Below are 14,772 nucleotides of genomic sequence, written 5' to 3'. Positions count from 1 at the left end.
AAGATGTATTCTGGCAGTTTGTGACCAGGTTGGGAGAGCAATGTCCTGTTTGTTCTTTAAGATGGAAGCAGTGGAGATAACTTAAAAATTATGTTTATTCTGGATAGCAATTGCCTTTTCTTTTTCTTTCTTTTTTTTTAAATTCTGAGGGTTTTTTTACTAGTGTTTATACCAACATTGTTGGTCTGTGAGAAAGGAGTCTGTGCTAGTTTACTTCATTTTGTAAGAGTGCTGGAGTAAAGACTGCATATTTATATCAGGTAGAGCACAATGGGACAGTATTCTTTAACCTCCAGAACTATGAAAAACATTCAGAAGAACTGATGTGTAATTGGAAAGGAAGCTTTAATTGTAAATAGGTCTTGGGATTGTGTTTCTCTTAGGATTTTAGGTTGGTTTTATTTCTTTTGTTTGTACTATATTGAGGTTTGGCTCCCAAGTTCTGAGTGGTTGGCAATAGTTTGAAGGTCTGATTTGAAGTAATTGATTCAGTGCTGTCTCATGCTCCCCTCCTGCCTGGTGGCTGATGGGTTGTGCTGTGATGGGATGTGTTGTGATAGTGCAGAGCATACTGGGAGACCTTTGGGGGCTTTGTAGGGTGGGTGCCGCTAGATTAATGCTGATGCTGCTTCTTCCTTCCCTCCCCCTGCTTTCTTCTGCATCTCCCCATAAAATACCCTCTTGGCTAAATGCTTGTGCAGAAGAAAACTGATGTTATGGCCTGTGCACTTTGCCTTTCCTGGTTTTGCAGCTCACAGTGCAGTGACTGTGACAAGTGCGCTGTGAACCTGCTGCCTTTACCCTTGAACCTCTTAGTAACTGTATAGGGATTTCTTGTGTGGAGTAATCTCTGTTGCTGGAGATGGTGCAAGTGTGTGTTTTCTTGTAACTTGGACTGGAATCTGACACAAGTTCTGAGCAGATCTCATGCTGGTTTTGAGCTGAACACTTCACAAGGTAAAGGAAGCTGGGAAGCAAATTGAGTTGAGCCTTGCCTGCAAGTAATAAAATTTTTTAATCTGTGGTGCTGATAGAGCACCACATTATTTTCTAATGCCTTCCTAATGATGGTATTTTTCTTCCTAATATCTGTACTTGTTTGCTTATGCTGTTAGCTTGGTAACATAGGGTCTGTGCTGAAACTCTGCTAAGAGGTGAGGCTGTGTCACAGAGATCTATTCCACACATTGATCCTGCCGGTGACTTCCCTTCACAGGAAGAAGACCTGAAAGAAAATGCAACTGTGTTAATGTTAGATACAGAAAACATCTTCTCTGTTCACAGAATCAGTTTTGTAGTATCAATGTGCAGAAGAAACAGCTGAACCAATGTTTCAGGGAATTGGCTGTAGAGCTGCATGAAAATGAGAGTGGAAGAGTGACTGATATCAACAGATCAGCAAAAGCCACTGTAAAACAAAATTAAAGCCTCTCCCATCCTGGAGAGATTTATAAACAGGGTCAGCAAACAGATCTACTTCTCACCTGACTGGGGCTTACTGGTTAGCTTGGAATTTTCCTTGCAGAACAGGAACCTGTTTTACATTGTCTACGGTGTGTCACCAGTTACACTGCGCTTCATCTGGACAGCCAAGTATGCCTCTTTCTTTCTTTCTTTCTGTCTGTCTTTCTGTCTTTCTTTCGTTCTTTCTTTCCATGAGCCAAGTAGACATAAAACCTAAACTGAAGATTTGATGATAGGGAAAAACCTCTGTTGTTGCTCACTCTTTTGAGAGATCTGGTACTGTGCTAGAGGGCAGAGAGCACTGTGGTATGAAACCAAACATTTCACTGAAGTCAGTATTACTAATTTCAAGTGAAGGTTTACATAGGCTGTGTCTAAGACTGAGTATAATCTAAATGCTAGGTGTCACTTAAAAGTGTGTGATGAATAGTGGGATAGCAACAGAGATTCGTGGTGGGAAGGAAGAGAAGGCTTTAATAGTAAAGCTGTAGGGTGTGCTCATTTAGGATCACCATACTCTTTGTCCAATACCATAGAGGGAGAAAATCCTAATCATGCCAAGAGCTGAACAGCTGTTGCCCTTCTATACAAGCTGATGCCTTCAAGGGTGTATTTACAGAAAAATAAAACTGGGAGCATGGAATGGCTACACATAACAGGACAGGCTAAGCCAATTAATCTCTAACTTTGCAATATGTATGTCTGTACATATATTTAAAGGGTATATATATCTATGTATTTGCAGTATATGTTTTTTTTTCTTTTCTCAAATCAGAATAAGGTTTTGCATTTAATTTTAGATGTTTTCTCTTTGATCTGCCTCTTTAAATCTGATTGAGGGAAACAGAATGTTCTCTTATTGGAACATAAGCGGCTATGCATTTCCTGTTTTGAATGCTTTGGGATTATTATGTGTTTTTATAGTAGTAGGTTAAATAAATAGACCTGTATCAGCAATTTTGAGGATATGAGCTTATTGTGCAAACATCTGTTGTGTATATTTGATGTGTCCCCCTGCCTTTCCAATAAGCCTTTTGAGATGTATCTTTTCAGTATTGTTATCCTGCAGTGCTTGATAATGTTGACCATGGTCCTGTGACCATAACCGTAATATTCTGAACATAAAAGATAAATTGTTTTTCCTGTTCAGTTTTCTTCTCCTCTTTCTATGTAACCTCTTTGTCTCTTCTTGTGCAGTGCTTCTATATTGAGGATTCCACAGAAGAAAAAACTGGCATACTGACATCTTAAATATTGCTTGTGGTAGTTTCTACCATTTGAAGTTTTTGAGAATTGGAAAGGACTTGGCAGTACCTGAGTGTGCACATGAATGATTCCCCCCCTGCCCCCCACTGTTCTGGCTGGCAGATGGTCCTTGAAGGACTTTTGCCAGCAAGTGCAAGTCAGAATAGCCTCTAGGATTGACTGATACCAGGCAGCCTTTCTCTCTTGCTGAGCTCAGCAGAACAAGCCTGCTAGTGAACCTGAGCTATCATTTTCAGTGATACCATTTCTGAGATATCATTTTTTGTGTCAGAGATCACAGTAGCAGCAGAGCAGAGTGCTTAGCTTTCCATGAGAGTTTTTAAACACAACCAAATATGAAATTAAATGTTTGTTACAAAATAAATGCCTGGGAGAGTGTGTTTCCAGTCTTACTGCTGCAATAACAGAAGTACCTTTTAAAATATAAGCTTTAATACAAATTTTTTGTCTAAAACATTTCCTTCTGAAGAAAGCACAGTTAAGATATTTTTGCAGGTTGGGATGATCTTCAGGATGCCAGTAAATGTTGCTCTGTAGCACTACTCTCACTGCCATAATAGTTCTGTATAGAACTGTTGTGGTTTCACCCCCTCTGGCAGCCAAGCCCCAGGCAGCTGCTCACTCACTCCCCCACAAGCAGGATCAGGGAAAGAATTGGAAGGGTGAAAGCTGGAAAACTCGTGGGTTGAGATAAAGACAGTTTAATAGGGAGAGCAAAAGCCACGCACAGAAGCAAAGCAGAACAAAGAATTAATTCACTGCTTCCCATGGGCAGGCAGGTGCTCAGCCATCTCCTGGAGAGCAGGGCCCATCACATGTAACAGTGACTTGGGAAGACAAACATCATCACTCCAAATGTCCCCCCCCCCCCCTTCCTCTTTTTTCCCCCACTTTGTGTACTGAGCATGATGTCACATGGTCTGGAATATCCCTTTGGTCAGTTTGGGTCACCTGTCCTGGCTGTGTCTCCTCCCAACTTCCCATGCACCCCCCACTTCCTTGTCAGAGTGGCCATACCAAAAGCAGAAGAGACCCTGGCTCTGTGTAAGCCCTGCTCAACAATAATAGAAACATCTCTGTATTATCAACCCTGTGTTCAGCACAAATCCAAAACATAGCCTTATACTAGCTACTGTGAAGAAAATTACCCCAGCCAGAATGAGTACATTAACCCAGATTTAACCAGCAAATATGTATTTAGTTTCTTATTTAGTAATGGTTTCTTTTTGTGTAAAATAGCTGAACCTCATTTTGCAGATGAGGATTCCTCTTTTGTATTAATTCTTTTTACTCATATTTCTCATTCCTTTTTAGTTGTTCCAAATCCTCCCCTGAACTCTTTTTCTCTGCCTGACCTCTAACACTGTGGATTAAAAAAAAAAAAGAACTCCAGATGGTTCACTTCACAGAATGAGGGCACCTTTATTTGTAAGGCATTTACATGAGTTAAAAATCCAACAAAGAAGATAAACTATCTTAATCAGTGGTCCTTAAAAATTATGTCTGCAGTTTCAGACAACCATGACTGTAGTGTGACATTGGATAAGTAACTCCCAGCCTTCTCACAGGCTATCAGAGCTAACCAAGCCTGATGATACTCTGTCTTACATTGGTATGTATCCCATACCTTCTGGTCTCTATATTTACTATAATTACTGCAGTAGCAGGTGGTTTTCTGCAGCTTTGCAGAAGTGGGGTTTGGTATCTGGTCATCAGTGAGTGGTTACAAAATAGAGCAGAGGTCGGTCCTGTGTGCCTCTCATGGACCAAAGCAGGTATCTTTTAGCAATCTTGTGATGGATAGCTTTCAAATTTCAGAATTCCAGTCTGGATTCTGGGACTTCCACTCTGTGCCACAAGGCTTGGAAGAAATGCTAGAGATAAATAAGAGATTATTTGACAGAAATGCTGGTGAAAATACTACTCTTACTCGCATTTGATGTGGTTGTGGTAATAATTGCAAAGATATCAGAACTGATGGGTGACTAAATTTTTTTCAGGTTGAAAAAGGTAGAAAGAAGATACCAAAATGACGGTACAATATGAAAAACCCTAACCTCAAGAATAAAGATTTCCATGGCCTTTGATAATGCAGAGATTTAATTGAATGTGTTGTTCAGCTCTTCCCTAAGCCAGAATCAGATACATATCATTCCTGTTATTTAAACGGTGATAGCACTGATTCACTAGGCACAGCTGGTCCTGTAAACACACAGGGAGGTGGTTTCTGCCCAGAGGAATGTAGTGTTAAGTATGAGACAAGAAAGAGACAGTGTGAGGGTGTATTAAAACAGGGGGAACATGAGGTCATGGTGACTGGTCAGCACAAGAAGCAGCTGTAATAGGAACCTGGCTGCCAAGTGTCTTTGTTTTATGATAATCCATTTGTTGCAGTGCCCTGAGGAATATGCTTTGTTTTAGCTGAACTCCGGAGTTGAATGTAGACTGAGCTGATCATCTAGTCCCTGAAAACATTCTTCACATTCAATATATTTTCACATTGCCCTTTGTAATTATTTTCTGCAAATAACGATGCAATAGTAATAATTACCTCTATAACAACTGAGCAACTGTACTTGTACTCAGCTGTGTAACAGTGCCCTTGAAACCCTGGCACTCCAGTGATTACTCAAAAAACTTAAGCCAGAGAACTTTTCTGGTTACCATTGAGCTATGAAAGACATTTCAGCAAAATACATAGAAATGTACCTGAGGGTTCCTCAAAAATATGCAACATAAATATGCAGAAAGAGAAAACTCATGGCAGTTATTTTCTTTGGAGAAACTTAAAGGACTTCACATGGATGACAGTCCTAACCATTTTAATCTTAGTGTAGGTAGATTTGACATGAATGTTTTAATGTTTATTTAAAAGATAGGCACAGTAAAATTTGTCACTGTATTGTGTAGTTTGAATGTAATGCAGTAAATCTGTAAACCTTGTCATGGGGACCTGACATGCTTTAAGTGCTCTCTGTCCACAAATGGCCCTTCAGTGAAGTAAAGGACTGATGGTGCAGGGGTCAGGACAGAGCAAAGTGCTCTCCAAAGTGGCTTTTCTGCAAAGATGTTATTTTCTTGTCTACCAGATTCCAGACAATCTCTCTCTCTCTTTCTTTCTCTCTCTGATGGAATTCGAAGCCGTAATTGATTCATAATCTATCCTCAGAGATTTTTTATGACTCTCAGTTATTCCTAGATAGAGTGGATTTGAATTGAGTTCAGCTGGTCTCAGCAACAGATGTCAGGTATCACTAAATAATGAGGGGTCATGTAGGAGAAAGCCAAAGATCACTCTTTCTGTAATCTTGACCAAATGAATCTTTTACTCACTGCATGTTTTTCAGATAGTTTTGTATTTTTACTGTTGGTGAAATACTGGGATATACATAATGTATGAGTATTGCTGTGGAATTGAGTAAAGTTACACTGGGAAAGTGTATTTTTCCAGTTTACTTTTAATTCATTTTTCACCCACTATCAAATTTAAAAATAAGAGAATTATAAGTAGTGCCATAAATCAATATGTCGTGAACTGCAGAGCAAGTCATTTTTATAAGAGGGCAAGCCCCTGTGTTTATAATAAATCAAGTTCATTATCTTTTGAGCTTCCTGATTAAAGTAATTAGTCATTTATGCTGATACAAAGCCATCAGTGAATACTTTGCTTTGTTTCACAAATATTAAATCTTAACTTGTTTTGTAAGGGTCATTGGTTATAAACAGCTACAGATTGTAATGTAAATTTGTTGTTTTGTTAGTGGGGAAGTAGTTTCTGCCAATGCAAATTAATACACCAAGCAACTCTCCTGCAGTTAGGACAAAACTGCCTTTAAGACTGTAACATGGAGACTAATTTAAAATGCCCGACAGGACATAGCAGGTGGAGCTGGGTGGGGAGTTGGTAGTGACTGCTGCACAGTGCTGTGGGTCTCAGTTTGGTGAGGGACTGCAGGCTGTGCAGCTGGTGGCTACCCAGGAAGGCTGTGTGGGCTTCCCCACTTCTGCAGTGGCCATGCTAAGAGCTGCCTGCTCCTACAAACCACTGTGGAGATCTCAGTTAGTGTCATTTTCAAAATATTTGGGAATTTGAGACCTGCATGTGCTTTTATATCTGCAGTATGCTGCTGTTACCTCAGAGGCTTCCATTCGAAATGAGAGTGTATCACTCCAGCTAGGTGTTAAAAAGTCATTGCCACGCTAAAATTCCTGCTTTTGAGTAAAGCATGCACAAGATTGTACTTCCTCCTGCTCTTCTTCAGCTGTTGGTAAGAGTAGTTCCTTCTGGGGTAGGGTCAAACACAGCTTATTTTTCAGTATGAAAATCATTGTGTTCCATTGGAAAGTTTCTCTATTTCCAGGCATCAGTTCTGACCAATAAATACTTGGCATCATACTTGTAAGAGTTGCCCTTAGAGTGGAATAAATCCATACATTGAGGACAGAAGTTCAGAAGTCTACTGAGAAGTTTTGTGGATGTTAATTAGGTGTGCCTATGCTCGTAGGTAGAACGAAGTAGGATGAGCCTGATAAGTTCAGTGTAAGCCTAGCTTTTCTTCTGCATATCAAGTGTCGCAGGATCTGTGAAAATGTAACATAAGAAAGGACCTAATGATCTGCCTTGACTGTAACTCTTATTTAAAGAAAACAATCTTCTTTCTGCTTTGGTTTCTTTGTACAATTCCAATTCAAGGGTAATTGTGAGCCTCCAAATTCTTCCTTTTTGTATTAGATTACATCCTTTAGGGTTAAAATAAAGGAAACCTTTCCAGCAGTTACTTTGGCCACCTGCTGTGCAAACTAATAATGCCATGCTAATCTCAAAAGGAGTGTCAGTCACAGTCACATTTGAATTTCAGTGTTTCAGGAAGGAGACAATCAAGAGAGGGAAATTAGCTGAACTAGCACTATGTTGTACTGCTTGATTTTAAAATCTACAGTCAATCAAATACATGAAGAATGGAAGGTGTGTTTTTAAGGAGGAACAGGTTTGTTTACAGGATTTTTTTTGGAATTTTAGTGGTGAAATAGTAATAAGGAGACATTACTGTAGGTTCTTTTTTCTTTTAGCTTGTACTCCATTGAGAAATAATACCATATGGGACGAGGATTTGAGAGATTCAGCTTATAAAAGAGGGTAATTGTGACTAAGTGCAGGTTAACACATGAGCTCTGGCATGTGTTTTCCTGTTGTTAGTGATGAAATGCTGCACAGTGTTCACAAGGAAGCTTAAATGTGCTTTAGAGAAAGACTTTGCATATGCTAGGACAAAGAAAATAGATATTTTTCAGAGATTTCTAAGCATTCTAGCATTTTCCACACTAAAAAAAAGGTGGGGTACAAGAAGTCCTCTAAAAGGATGAACACTGTAATTTGAAAAGAAAATAGGTACTTGTGACTGTTCACCTGGATATTAATGCAGGCAATTACCTGGTCCTGCCTTTCAAACATTATTATGTTAGAGCAAGAAAAAAAGCCTATATTGTATTTTATATGACCTTTCTAATACTATATATACACATATAGATTTGTGTTATTTGTCTCTGATTCACCAAATGTTTCTTACGTGTGGCTCAAGGCATTTATTTATTGCAAGGCTTCAAGCTGTGGTAAGCAAGGTCATAGATTAAGAATTGATTTCCACACTTGCTCTAGCATACAAACTAAATTTCTCTTGGTTGGTTATAAAAACCACAGCTGGGCATAAATTCAGCTTTTCAACATTGTCTTGAAAATTAATGTTAAAGCAAATGAGAAACTACTCTGTATGTATTACATGCTTCATTTAGACCTTCAGCTAAAACTTAAGGAAAGCAAATGGGTTAAAAAATGTGTTTTGTGCTGCAGACTACTAAATAAAACTAAGCTAGTAATGAAGATGATGATTTTTTTATTTCACTCGTGCTTTCTTGTTATGATTTTCTTTTTTTAGTTCAGATTTCCTGTACAGTTTCCATCAAATCGTATTTTGATCAATACCTTGATTAGTCCTTTTTTTTACTATATGCTTCTAGAGTCATTGCTAATTGCAATAGGAATGTGGGGTTCAAAATAAATACAGCTTCTCTTCTTTGGAAACAGACAGTCGTACTAGAAATAGAAAAATTCTGCTGTTTTATTAGCATTGTCTCTAACGTGAAACACATTATCTTTTTAAACTGAAGACTATATTTAGATTGAACTGAAAATTTACTTTATCGAGGAGATATGTTCTGTGGGTGTTTTTATGATGTTCTTTGTGGGTTTTCATGGTGGGTTTTGCTTTTAAGGTGTGCTTTGTGTTGGTAACAGTATTAGAGCTTAACTGTATGCAGAAATCAATTTGTGTAAATGTCAGATTCCCTCTTTCATTAATCCTTGCAGCAATACACGGATTCCTACTGACTGCGTACTAAAGCTCAAGTTGGAGAAATTGGTTTCTTAGACACATCTTTAAAGAAAATATTTCTGATATAATATCCTGCCCTCTGTTATTGAATTAGTATGCCTAGAACAGAAACCATAGTATGTAGTATATGTTTCCAGATCACTATCAACATCAGCAGGTGGCTTTAAAAAAATACTACCTTGGCCTCTACTGCTTCTGCACATGCCATAGCTACTGTTTCTGCTGTTAGCAAAGGAACCAAATTACAAGATTATTTTTCTAAGATAATAGAGAATATTGTGTTAGCTTGATGGAAATTCTTGTTTTGCAGTGCACAGTCCACACTGTACCTTATGGCACTGGCCCACGATGGAGTGCTGTGTCAAAGGTTTTGTGCTACTCTGTTCTGCTAAAACAATGGCTGAATTGCCAACCCTTTTGCACATTAGTGCACGAAATAACTTTCTCGCAGTGGTCACAATATGTGTATAAAGAAAAGCACTTGGAAAGTCAAGTGCTTTGTGATGGGAGGAGTAAAACAGTTTGGTGAGTAAAACAGGTAAGTATTTGAAACATAAACTTTATTATGGAAAACGTGTGGAAATGAAGTACCTCAGAAATCACCCCTCTTGCCAATTCAGATGGATATTTTGGAGGAATGAAGTTGTGAAATTCACCTGTTGGTAAGGATTTTTATCCCCTCCCTGAACTGCATTTTGCAGGATTAGAATACACAGATCTCTTTTCATGGCTGTTCCTGGAAAACCAGTTGGCACTAGACTGTATTTTGCAAAATTTTGAGTGGCAGCTCATTTTAACGTATTGAGAAGTGAGGATTTTGTCAGTGTTTAAAATGCCTATGTCTATAAAAAACTTCCTTTTGACTTCATTGAGATTTCTGTATGGAGATACCTCAAAAAAAATGCAGCTTTGTGGTGAAATACGGTGAATCTATTCATCTCAGACTGTCTCTGAATAATAAAGTCTCACTGAAAGCCTTGTTAGGAAGGAATTACGATTATCAAGTCTGGTAGTCAGGAAGGCTTGTTGTTAGTGTATTACTGCAGGACAACTCAAGCATGGTCATGCCTGACTGAATACAAGATTTATGCCCATTTCTAAAATGTTGGTTTCTTTTTTTGAAAACACTGAAATATGTATGAAGAATTTTGGACTGATTCATTAACTTTGAATAAATTTCTACAACAAATGAGTGAAATGAAGAGAAAGCAAAAATAACTAGCTTAGCAGCACTCCTTATGTGAGGTTGTCTGCCTGCAGAGACACAGGACTGAGAGATCACTGATAATTCGTTGTAGATCCATTTGATGGTAAACTTTGAGAAACAGTGTCTTTTCAGAAACAGATATGACACCACCCTCCAAGATTTATGGGCAGGAGTTGACAGTGTACACCTGCGAAAGGTCTGTCTAGCTGCAGCCTAGAAGTTTGGGCTTATGTAGGAACCAATTGTGAAAAATTTTGTTTGAAAAAGTGCCCCCACAACTTGTATTTGAGACTGCTGGGGTCTTTGAGTTAGCAGAGCAGTGTGCTAGGTGACTTAGGCACCCAAAGATGATCAGGGGGCTGAAGCACCTCTTCTGTGGGGAAAGGCTGAGAAAACTGAGGTTGTTCAGCCTGGAAAAAGAAGGCTCTGGGGTGACCTCATTGTGCCCTTCCAGTACCTGAAGGGGGCTGCAAGGGAGCTGGAGAGGGATTTCTAGCAGGGGTATATATTGACAGGACAAGGGGGAATGGCCTTAAAATGAAAGAGGGAAGGTTTAAATTGAATATGAGGAAGAAATTATTCTCTGTGGAGGTGGTGAAACACTAAAATAGGTTGCCCCTAGAAGTTGTGGTTGCCTCATCCCTTTGAAGCATTCGAAGACAGGGATTGGGGCCTGAGCAACCTGGTCTAGTGGAAGGTGTCCCTGGCCATGGTAAGTGGTTGGAACTAGATGATCTTCTTCAAGGTCCCTTCAATCCATGCTATTCAAAGATTCTGTGAGTTGAAGTCTTCCCTTTGCATTTTAATTTTGGCATGTTTGTTATCTCAGCACTTCATATGAAATCTAGAAAACTGCGGTCTCTCTGAGTTTAATTCGAGAATTAAACTTGTCAAGTTCCCTGAAGGTTTAAAGTGTGCAAATATAAATATTCTTTTCATACTTGGATTTTTGTAACACAGTTTGTGCTTCTTCATACGCTGTTATCAAAATGTACATATACTCCAGTGGTATTGTTACGTTACATTAGTGGGGATTAATGCTGCAAAACCCAATATCCGCAGCTGGAAGGTGAACCACGTCATTTCAGAAAGATCAAGGGACTGCAGTCATTTACATGTGATTGGGTTTTCTTGGATGCATATGCAATTTCTCTGTGCCCTCCTGTCTGGAGCCGGGCTCTGGTCTGAAGAAGGCGACTAATGACAACAATTATCTATTGGTCTTCCGTCTGTGCATCTGCTTGGGAACATAACTCCTTGGCTTGGGTTAAAACAGCAGTGAGGCTTTTTTAACCACTCTGAGAGAAAAAATATAAATAATGCAAGTAGTTATGCATTCCCAACTTCATCCCTTCACCACCCACTGCCTTGCTCTGACAAGGATGGTTCTGAGAAATACACTCAGGCAGAAGTTGTGACCAACTGGTCTTGCTGAGACTCTTCCTGAGCCTCCTTCTGTGTCGTGTTCCCTCAACACCAGAAATATCTGCTAAGACTTCCCTAAGACTTAAGTAAACATATTCATTGGGGTTTTTTTCCCTCTCATGGCAGCATTTTCATCAAGGACCAGAAGACAGCACCAGATGATGGTTGGGTCACATGGCTTTATTCTCTGTTTTGATGGTGGAAAATGAGACATATGATGTCTCATTATGTATGATGTTAGTAGGGAGAAGGATTTGAATGAGCAAGATGATCAAGAAGCTTCCAAACAGTGAAACTATGTGACCAAAGGAGTCCTATAATGTAGGTTTCAAATGCTCTGTAATTTAAAAGTATTGAGCTTGTTGCTACATTCTGTTTTAAAACAACTTTACTCCTTTTTCTCTGCTCTTCTACTTCAGAATTTTTCCTTTGTGGAAGGACTGACTTGAAACATTTCAGGTTTTTCTCTCTGTTGTGTATAGGGTAAACATACAGCCAAGCATTAAGCAGTTATTTACTAAGATTTCCACCTTTGTGGTTACTCCATTGCTGTGATTACATTTGAGCAGGTCTAGATTTCAGTACTGTTGCTTTCAGTTTTTAATTAAAAGTTTTCTTAGCCACAGACCAGAACAACAGGGAGTTTTGTATCTACTAACAGTGCCTCCCCCCACCGCCCAAAGGTTCAGCTGTGAGTGAAATGCTATTAAAAGCAGTATTGGTACAGACGCCAAGTGGGAAGAGACAGCAAGCATGTAATAAAGAACAGTTGTTTCACAATGAAATGTAAATAAAATAATTATTTTAAAACAGGTTTTCTTCTGTTTATCTTCTTTTAATCTCAATTTTCCATAAGAATAATAATAGTAATTTTCAAACTAGGCAGTGGAGACTTTGATTCCACTTACTGTTTTAGTAATCTTGCACTGAAATGCTTGTATTTTTCAGTGCTGGTACTTAATTTTAGTAATCAACCCCTGTGCATTGACTGTCTTGTAGGTGTACTTTCTACACGTACAGGTTTTGATAAAGGCATGCAGACTTCATTTAGTTAATCAGGATAAGACAAAAATGAGACACTTGATGGATTTTTCATAAGGACACACATTTTTGTTTACAGATAAGTGAACACATTAGGTTGTGCAACAGCTGTGTCTTAAGTAGATGTAGAAGTAGGCATTTATGCTGGGCACAAATTTTTTTCTCCACATACGCAGGCATAAGGCCCAGGTAAAAATGTAATGCTTAGTTTCTAGACAGTGCACAATGTCCTTTGGTCAGCTACTTTATACAAACATGTTTCTTTGTTACTGTGCAGGAGGACTCTAGCATTCATCATAAAAACCCAGATCTCAGCAGAATAAGATGACCTTTCCAAAAGCAAACTTACAAGAAAAGTTCTTACATTTGAAGGGCTGCGATTGACTTTCTAAAATTATGGTTAATTGTTCATCTGACCCATTTGTTTAGAAAAGGTAGTACTGAATCCTGTGACATTGACAGTAGAACTTTGATCATGGGGATCCAGTATTCATTGCTTGAGGGCATTTGCTTTTATAAACAGGATCTATGATTGTTAATGTTCTTCTGAGTATCCTAAATCAGCATATGGAGCAAACATATTTCAGGTGTAAATACGCAGCCTGAGCTTGATGCTATTACTGTTGTATTCCATTTGTTTATTTGGTGTGTATTTTCATATTTTTAAAATTAAGAGTATGGAATATTTTTTTAACCAAATTTTTGCAATGGATACTTCATCACTAAAAATCAGCATTATGGTGGATCCTTTCTGAGTCTTCACTCTATGGAAAACTGCAGTAGCAGACATTCTGAAAAACATGCAGATGGATTTAGAAGAACACCTTTAATTGCTGATTCAAGTTTAAGAAGAGGCATCAGCAGCGTAATATGGCTGTACTACAAGTTTCACTCCATTGGAATTCTGCTCAGTGTTTTACAGTGCCATGCATGTTCTGTTACATGGCATACACCTACACTGGCTCAACCAGCGGAAAACCTACAAAAACATGCAGATGCTGAGAGAGATGCTGGAAGAACTGAAGAAATAGAGGTCATCGGGTGTGAGACTTCTAGGTATGCTCTTCTTTTTGTCAACAAAATGACATAATACTTGAACTATTGGTTTCTTTTACCTGATGTCTGAATACAGATTTGTTTGTAGTATTTATTGCTTTCTTGTTGATAGGAAGTTGAAGAAGGGAATTCATGTTGAATGCAGGGCAGTTCATGATAATACGAAATTTTTTTTCTCTTTTCCACACCTTTAATAGTTGCATGGGAAAATTTGATTGTTTTCCTAGTGACATGGAAAAGCAAAAGAGAAGGCCTTGCAAATATAAATTAGTTGTTATTTGCTCATTTGAAACTGGCAAGGAAACAGCTAATGCATTGCTCCATGACTGGCTCAAAGTTACTGATACCTGAACAGTTTTATGTATCACATCATTCATGTACTTGCTCATTGTTCTTTCACTGTGTTTTCTGTTCTTGGCCTATCCGAGTTCATTTGTGGCAGAGAGCTCTTTTTGGATGCCTTTTGGTTTCTGCTGTCCTTTGTTTTAAAATAATCATACTGCAAATCTTACACTGTTGGAGCTCATTCTTGCTTTGCTGTCTAGATCATGAGCATCTGACACATGACAGTTCTCCATTGCTGCAAAACTAATCTAGTAACTCCATGATTGCTTTTTGTGTCTTTTTGCCTCTCAAAGGCACTAATGTGAGGATATTTCCTGACTCCTTAGTACCTCTTTTAATTAATTGACAGTTATTTGTCTTTTATTCAGAAAGAGAAGGTGCTGGTAAAAACTAGCTACACAGGACATTAATAGCAAAACAATCAGCTATTTAGGCTCAATTTAAGGAAAAGAAATTTTGCTTCCTTATTATCCTTCTCTTAAATAAACCATGAGGTGGGTTTATTGTTTTGTCCACACCCATCTTTACGCTTTGCTTCTTGATAGTCATCTGCAAATCAAATCCATTGCTAAACTGAGA

The 14,772-nt window shown here is 38.6% G+C and overlaps 1 protein-coding gene across 5 annotated transcripts in view; it reads left to right on the top strand.

The window, feature by feature from the left end:
- Positions 1-14,772, top strand: part of PPP2R2C (protein phosphatase 2 regulatory subunit Bgamma) — a 207,496-nt gene that overhangs the window by 92,860 nt on the left and 99,864 nt on the right. The window lies entirely within an intron of this gene.

This window comes from Aphelocoma coerulescens, chromosome 4 (genome assembly GCF_041296385.1).
Source record: "Aphelocoma coerulescens isolate FSJ_1873_10779 chromosome 4, UR_Acoe_1.0, whole genome shotgun sequence".
Classification (NCBI taxonomy): Eukaryota; Metazoa; Chordata; class Aves; order Passeriformes; family Corvidae; genus Aphelocoma; species Aphelocoma coerulescens.
The sequence above is the reverse complement of the archived record's forward strand: the minus strand, read 5'-3'. Positions and strand labels throughout refer to the sequence as shown.